This window comes from Callionymus lyra, chromosome 5 (genome assembly GCF_982586985.1).
Source record: "Callionymus lyra chromosome 5, fCalLyr1.hap1.1, whole genome shotgun sequence".
NCBI classification, from domain to species: domain Eukaryota; kingdom Metazoa; phylum Chordata; class Actinopteri; order Syngnathiformes; family Callionymidae; genus Callionymus; species Callionymus lyra.
This window is the reverse complement of record NC_141822.1, coordinates 36,019,123-36,027,119: the sequence shown is the minus strand read 5'-3', so window position 1 is coordinate 36,027,119 and position 7,997 is coordinate 36,019,123.

Below are 7,997 nucleotides of genomic sequence, written 5' to 3'. Positions count from 1 at the left end.
TAACAACTATATTACAATTACCTTACGCTGATATGAACACAAATTGAATCAGTATCTAGAAAAACAAAACTATGCCATATAACATTTTTTCATAAAGCACACCATAAAATATCGGTACAGGATTAGCACAATTAAGTATTCACATACGCATGCGCACTGGCCTCTCTAACTCAAACATCGATCACTATTTAGAACGCAATACAGCAGTCACTGGAAGTGACGACATTTTAACGGATGTGACGTTTCAGGCAAGTATTAAAAAAAAAAAAAGTTTAAACTTTTTCTAAAAAAAAAAAAGTGATCAACGATCGTTCCGTGCAAGTTTTTTCATTTACAAAACACAACTTAAAAAGCAATTGGAAGAAAACTATTGACTGAACCAGTAGCATTTTAATAACATTTTAAGTACTTAATGACGTGCAGTGAGGTTCATGAATGACGTCAATTATTTCAGTTTGTCAATACTGTAATGAAATCTGCACTGTGATCGGCCAGTGCGCATGTCTGAGGGCGCCAGTGCGCATGCTCGTGTGAATACTGTAATTCTGTTAATCCTGTACTGACATCCCTCATGTGGAACACACTCACAATAACAAGGAACCCGATCAACTTCCTTTTTAATCCCTTTTAAAATAAAACAGCGGACGTATATATATCACAAGGGCGAGAGCCCAGAATTTCCTTACAACAACTTCCGTGAATATAGAAAGAAAGGCATACATAAAAGAACGTAACTGTTACTCGCATGAAACAACAGTTTTATTTAGTTTCATTCCTTCTGACGAATGGAAATCAAACACTTATATGATCGGCAAAGCATTATATTGTAACGATCCTAACCTGTTGTGTTTTGTAATGTTGCGGGGCACTTTAAGAAGTTGGAGGTGTGCGCATGCGCGGGGTTGTTGGAGAGAGTTTGCTTACAACGTGTGGTGTGGAGAACGAGCGGCATGGGTTGTGGCCGAAACAATCACCCATTCTGTAAGGTACTGCTATTAAAAGAAGCCATCTGTGCAAGTCAATCGTCTGGTCATTGTGTGGAGGACCAAACGTTACATTGGTGTCAGAAGTGGGATGAAATATCTGGGCTCTCTACTGCCACCAAAGGACTGTGGTCTAAGTTTGGTCCTCCACACTAAGATGGAGTTTTACAGCGGGCATCGCAGGACCCATCGTGGGGGGAGGAAAGGTGGCAAGTGGTAGTTCCAAAATCACTTAGAAAGGATGTGCTTGAGGCCTGCCATGGGAGCACAGGGTCAGGACATTTTGGCATCTCCAAGACCCTCCGTCGCCTGCGCCAGAGCTACTACTGGGGTTTGCAAAGAAGGGATGTAGAGGACTTCTGTCGTTGCTGTGATGCCTGCTCCTCACAGCCAGGTGCCAGGGTCTCTAGACAGGTCACGTGCGCAGCTCCAGCAACAACCGGCACTGCTGATTCTGGGTCGAGAGCTGAGGACACTGGTAGAACTGGCATTCGGGGTGCCACCAGAAGCAACAGTTGCAGCACCCGGTCCTGACTACGCCCGGAAACTACAGGACCGTATGGAGACGGCTCATACGTTTGCAATGAACCGGTTGGAGAAGGCGGGAATACGCCAAAAGAGAAACTATGACCTGACCACTAAAGGGAGACATTTTTGTTCTGACGAGCTGGTGTGGGTTTTCAGTCCCAGAAGAAAGAAAGGTCGGTGCCCCAAATTGGACAGCCACTGGGTTGGTCCTTGCAGAGTCTTAGAGAGGGTGGTGGAGGTGGTTTATCGAGTGCAGTTACCCCCTAAAGGCAGAAAGGTGGTCCTACACAGAGACAGTGTGGCTCCATACAGGGGACAATTGCAGCCCTCCTTTCAGGGGGGATGTTCAGTGGCACTACCTGCTGCTGTGGATAGGGGGGCCCAGAGTGAACCAGTTACCCAGAGCAGCTCGGACCCCCAGACTTTTGAGACTCCTAGTCCTTCGGCCAGATCCAGGCGGCCTAGAAGGCATCGTCAGCTGCCTCCTCGCTTTAGAGACTTTATCGTTTCCTCGGGGTCGAGAAACGAACTGTTGGGGGGGGCAATGTAATGATCCTAACCTATTGTGTTTTGTAATGTTGCGGGGCACTTTAAGAAGTTGGAGGTGTGCGCATGGGCGGTGTTGTTGGAGAGAGTTTGCTTACAACGTGTGGTGTGGAGAACGAGCGGCGTGGGTTGTGGCCGAAACAATCACCCTTTCTGTAAGGTACTGCTAATAAAAGAAGCCATCTGTGCAAGTCAATCGTCTGGTCATTGTGTGGAGGACCAAACGTTACAATATGTTGTACTTTGTAGCTGGTACATGGGGTTGTGTTCTCTCACGTAGTGGATCATGGGTAGTCTCGCACAATATATATAAATATCTGTGCTCCATGTGACATGCTCTCTTTGATCCCGGATTGGTGAATAAACAGTTGACTCAACTTACGTCTCGTTACTGCATTCGGGCACATTGGTGACCCCTACTTGAACATCTTCGAGGTGGAGGAAGATAATGTTTCCTCAACAGCAGCCGATGGAGGTGCCTTATCAGCAACGCCCCAACTCTCGCGACCGGCCAACTTCAGCGGCTCTGTCAAACTACGAGAGTTTTGGCACGGAGATCCTGCTCTGTGGTCCGAGCACGTGGTTTCGCTTTTCAATCTTAAAGGAATAACGACAGATGAGTCGTAATATTACTTTGTAGTCGATGTTCTTGACCAGAAGTCCACGTCGCGGGTGATGGCGCTCCTCAGAAGTCCTCCGGTGCGTGGAAAATACAGCGCACTGAAACAGCTTCTTCTCCGGACATACAGCCTCTCATCAGCGGAGAGGAAGGAAAAGTGGCTGTCATTTCCATGTGTCGGCAATGGTTAAACGGTTGATCGGATGATGAGAAGGTTTCGTTACTTGGAGCAGAAGACAGAGGTTTCTTGTTTCCTTACCTGTTCCTGCGTCAGCTGCCACTGTCTTTGCGCACCTCACTCGCCAATTCTCCATGCCTGTCCGCCGGCTATTTCCGCGGTTTTGCTGAAGAGGCGGATCGAGTCCTGCTGACATCCAGACGCGCCTCCATGCAAAACGTGATGGCGGAGCCGGCGATGACTTTGAAACCGGCGCAGGCGGCCGATGACTGCGGGCGTCTCGACCTGACGTCGATGAGGCGGACTCTGCTTCTTCCGTCAGCCATTCAATGGAAGACCATCTGTTGCACATTAGGACGGTTTTACAGCGTCTCAATGAGCACGGACTGATAGTTAACACGGCTTAGCGTCAGTTCGGGCTGCCGGTGATCAACTTCTTGGGCCATCACATTTGATTTCACTTTGCCGTTCCTTTGCCATCGAAAGTCCAGGCGGTGTCAGGCTGATTGATCAGAAAGGCTGGTTCTGTGGTTGGCATGAAGCTGGACTCACTGGTAACAGTTGCTGAGAGGAGATCACTGAACAAACTACTGTCCATCATGGACGATGACAGTCATCCTCTGAGCACTGTCATCAGTGAGCAGAAAAGCAGAATGAGTGCACGAATGCTCCTTCCCAGGTCCAAAACAAATTGACTCAAGGACTCATTAATTCCTCGGGCTATTAAATTGTACAATTCTGAGTTCGGAGGCAGGAGTGGAGTAAAAGTATCTGGATGTTCTGTTCTATGTTAGTCTTTGTATCCTTTGTCTTTGTTATTTTTCTTTGATCTATTTTCTTTATCTTTATCTTTAGACTTAGATTGTATCATCTTGTTCTTTCTCTTTATTTCTCTTTGTTCTTGTTCTTATTTTATTTTTTATGAAAAATTGCTGTATTTGCTGTGGCTATTATACAATTTCCTGAAGGAGACCTCCTGAGGGATCAATAAAGTTCTACCTTACCTTACTTTACCTTAGATGTTCCCTGGCCAGCCTCCATCGAATCTCTGCAGGAGTTTTTGGGCATGGTACATGTTTACAACCGATTCCTACCTCATTCGGCCAGCCTCCTACAGCCGCTTTACGGAGCACTGAGGTTAAAAAAAGCCAATGATGAGGTCGACTGGACCCCTGAACGACAAAGCATTTGATGGTGCTAAGAGGGCTCTGGCAAATGCAGCGCTCCTGGCTCATCCCGCGTCTCGTGTGCCAATCGCTCTCACGACTGACGCATCCGATGTTGAAGTCGGAGCTGTGGTTGAGCAGCGTGTGGCAGGGGAGTGGCAGCCCCTGGCATTCTTTAGTCGATACTGAGGGACAACGAGAGTAAATACAGCGTGTTTGACTGTGAGTCGTTGGCGTTATACCTGGCTACACAGCACTTTTGTTTCTGGCTCGAAGGACACAAGTTTACTGTGTATGACGACCATAAACCGTTGACATTTGCAATGGCTAAAGTGACTCAGCCCTGGTCTGCTCGCCAGCAGCGCCACATGTCTGCTTTCTCAGAGTTTACTACAGATTCAGCATGTTCACCTCTGGATTGATTTTGCTGCTATGGCTGCCGATCACCCAGGGGACCATAACATTCTGGCTCTTAGGTCAGGCGGTACTGGTCTTAACCTGTAGGAAACAGCGGTGCAGGATGACCCGCACTCCTGTGTGATGTTTCCACTGGATGCCCCCAAACATTGGTGCCTGTTGCTTGGCGTTGTCACGTTTTCGACGTGGTAAACACTATCTTCCTCCCAGGTGTTTGGGCGTCATTGAAGCTTGTAGGGCCGAGGTTTGTCTGGCCGGGCCTGCGTAAGGATGTTAAGGAATGAGCAGCCTTGTTTCTGGCATGTCAGCGTGCTAAAGTGCACCAACACACCAAGGCGCTTCTGGAGCCATTTTCGGTTCCAGCCAGATGCTTTGATCACGTGCATATTGATTTGGTAGGTCCGCTGCCTCCTTCCCAGGGTTTCACACATTTGCCTACGATGATGGATTGGACCACAAGATGGCCAGGGGCGGTTCCTCTGTCCTCAACAACTTCTGCGGACGTGGCATGAGTATTTGTTTCCACCTGGGTTGCATGTTTCGGTTCCCCATCTGACATCAGATAGAGGTCCGCAGTTTGTTTCCAAGCTTTGGTCAGAGCTGGCGAGGTCTCTAGGTGTGCAGCTTCATCGTACCACGGCGTACCACCCTCAGGCTAATGGCATGTGTGAACGTTTCCACTGGTCTTTTACAGCTTTGTTGCGTGCAGCACTCACGGATGCTAACTGGGTGGACCCTATGCCATGGGTTATGCTCGGGTTACTTTCAGCTCCCAAGACGGATATAGACGACTCTTCCGCGAGTTGGTGTTTGGTCAACCGCTACATGTTTCTGGGGAGTTTTTGCCTGAGGGTCTTGCAGCCTTTCATTTTCCCGTCGCTCACAATCAGTCTTCGGACAGTTTCGCTCCAGTGCGGATGCATCAATGTCACCGGTCACCCCTTCAGCCCCCATTTGATGGCCTATTTAAGGTGCTCATAACAGGTGTGACATTTTGTGCTGGAGATGGGTGGGAGTAGAGAGCTGGTGTCGGTGTTGTACCGAATAAAACCAGCCTGTTTTGTGGAAGGGAAGGAAGTTGTGCCAGCTCGAGTCCTGTCGTGGACACACCCCTTTCAGGGATCCAGGTTTATCCTGGAGCAGAGCGTGTTATGGACTGTTCTGCTCCTGCAGATGCCCACCCTGTGGGTATGGACGAGGGGAGGTATAGCAGGTTCGGCAGGTTGATAAGGCCTAAGACATACAGTGATTTTGAGTTGTGAATGTTCTTTTTCACTGGAGCCCTTAAGTTTCCCTTTGGGTTTTCTGTGTAATGGGTACATGGGGGTGTGTTCTCTCACCCAAGGGATCATGGGTATTCTGGCAAGTGTATAAATATCCGTGCTCTATGTGACCATGCTCTCTCTGATCCCGCACGTGTGAATAACAGTTAAGCGCTTTGTGACTAAAACGTTCAAAACAGGAGTCCGTTCGGGTCGCTCCAACACGCCGTCACTTCCTGTTCCCGGGTCTTAATGCTTTGCTTTGTGGAGAAAAATTGAGAGTGTGTCACGGGTCTTTTATTCGCCGCTTCAAGTCAAACAAAATACAAGCTTTACGATCGATCGAACACAAGCTCCCTTTGCCACGATCCCCTGTGGAGAGTACTTCCTAATTTGTTTCCTTTTCTAATCATTCAAATGTTCTTGGGTGAGGGTTTCCGTCTCCTAGTCCCCCCCCCCTGGATGTGTCCGCTTCGTTCTTTGATCCACGACCCATAGAGGGCAGACAAATAGACGTTTTAAATAACCGGTGTCGTATCTCTAATTCTGTTCCAAGCTTGTCTTGAAACAGTGAGTCAGTCTGAAGTGAAATGTTGATTGTGAATGTGTATTCAAACGTTTAAGCTCTTAGATGAAGCGAGTAATTTATACTTTATATTTTGATTGTCTTTTAGCTTTAATTTAAGTATAGCGTTGTGGCGGGCAACCTGCGCGGTTTTATCTCACCCATCAGGGTAGTGTGTTCGCAGCAAACAGTTCAGTTTGGTTTTGCTGAGTGAAGAATAAAGTTGTGTTTTACATCATCCCTTGCTTTTTCACTCCTACCACATTGGTGACCCCGTTTTTGAGCATGTTTGGTGACGAAGACCACGGAGTTTCCTCCTCGGACATGTCTCGCTCACCTGCGCAGCCTGACCCCGCCTCCGCTGTTAAACCCCCGGACTTCTGGCAAAGTGATCCCGCTTCCTGGTTCAAGCATGTCGAGGCGCTGTTTCACCTTCGCGGAGTTACCGACGATGACTCCAAGTATTACCTGGTCGTGTCTGCACTCGATCAACAGACGACTCGTCGCTCCATGGCGCTGCTTCGAGCTCCTCCACAGCGTCGCAAGTATGTCGCGCTCAAAGATCTTCTGCTCCGGAAGTTTTCTCTCTCGGAGGCCGAGAGGGCAGAACGACTGCTGTCCTTGTCGGGTCTGGGCGACGGGTCGGCGGTGGATTTGATGGACAGGATGCTTTCACTACTGGGACCAGATGAAGGTGGATTTCTTTTTCTTCATTTATTTCTGCGTCAACTTCCTCCTCCTGTGCGCGCTGCACTTGCAAACTCTGCGTGCTTGGCCGCGGGAGACTGTTGTGGTCTGGCCGAAGAAGCGGATCGTGTTCTGCTGGCGACCACACAGTTCCACGTGCAGAGTGTCTCCACTGTTCCGGAGGTCGGCGACGCTGGAGTGGTGGCGGGAGTGAGAAAGAGGCGCGAGAGCAGCTGGTGTCATTTCCATCATCGTTTTGGCTGCAAAGCACGACGATGTGTTCCACCTTGCTCTTTTGAGGCTTCGGGAAACGCCAGCGCCAGCACCCAGTAGCAGCTGTGGGTTCTGGTGACCATGAAGAGCTGCTGTTCATCAAAGATTCAGTCTCCGGGACTCGTTTTTTGGTGGACTCGGGTTCACAGAAAAGTTTGCTCCCTGCGACCCACCGGGACTTAAAGACTCAGGGATGTAGGTTGCAGTTGAGCGCAGCAAATGGATCAAGCATCTCAACTTTTGGATCAAGATTCGTGACTGTGAATTTTCAGGGACACACATTCAAGTGGGACTTTGTAGTAGCTTCTATTACTGTTCCTATTATTGGCGCAGACTTCCTGTGTGCAAATGGGTTACTTGTAGTGAATGCAGTGTTTTCGACCGTGAGTTACTGGCACTGTACCTGGCTACACGCCATTTTCGGTTCTTGCTCGAAGGTCGGCCTTTCACCGCGTACGTGGATCATAAGCCTTTGACGTTTGCTATGTCGAAGGTCTCTGAGCCCGTCAACAGCGCCACCTTGCCGCCGTTTCAGAATTCACGACCGACATTCGACATGTAGCTGGGAAGTCTAACCACGTGGCGGATTGTTTGTCACGTGCGCTGGTGTGCCCTGTTCAGCTGGGGTTTGATGTCTTAGCCATGGCTGCTGACCAAGCCACCGACCCAGATATTGTTTCTCTCCAATCGGGAGATACAAGCCTTAAGCTTGAGGAAGCAGTGGTTCAAGAAGGTGGTCCCGTGCTCCTCTGCGACGTTTCTACCGGTCGCCC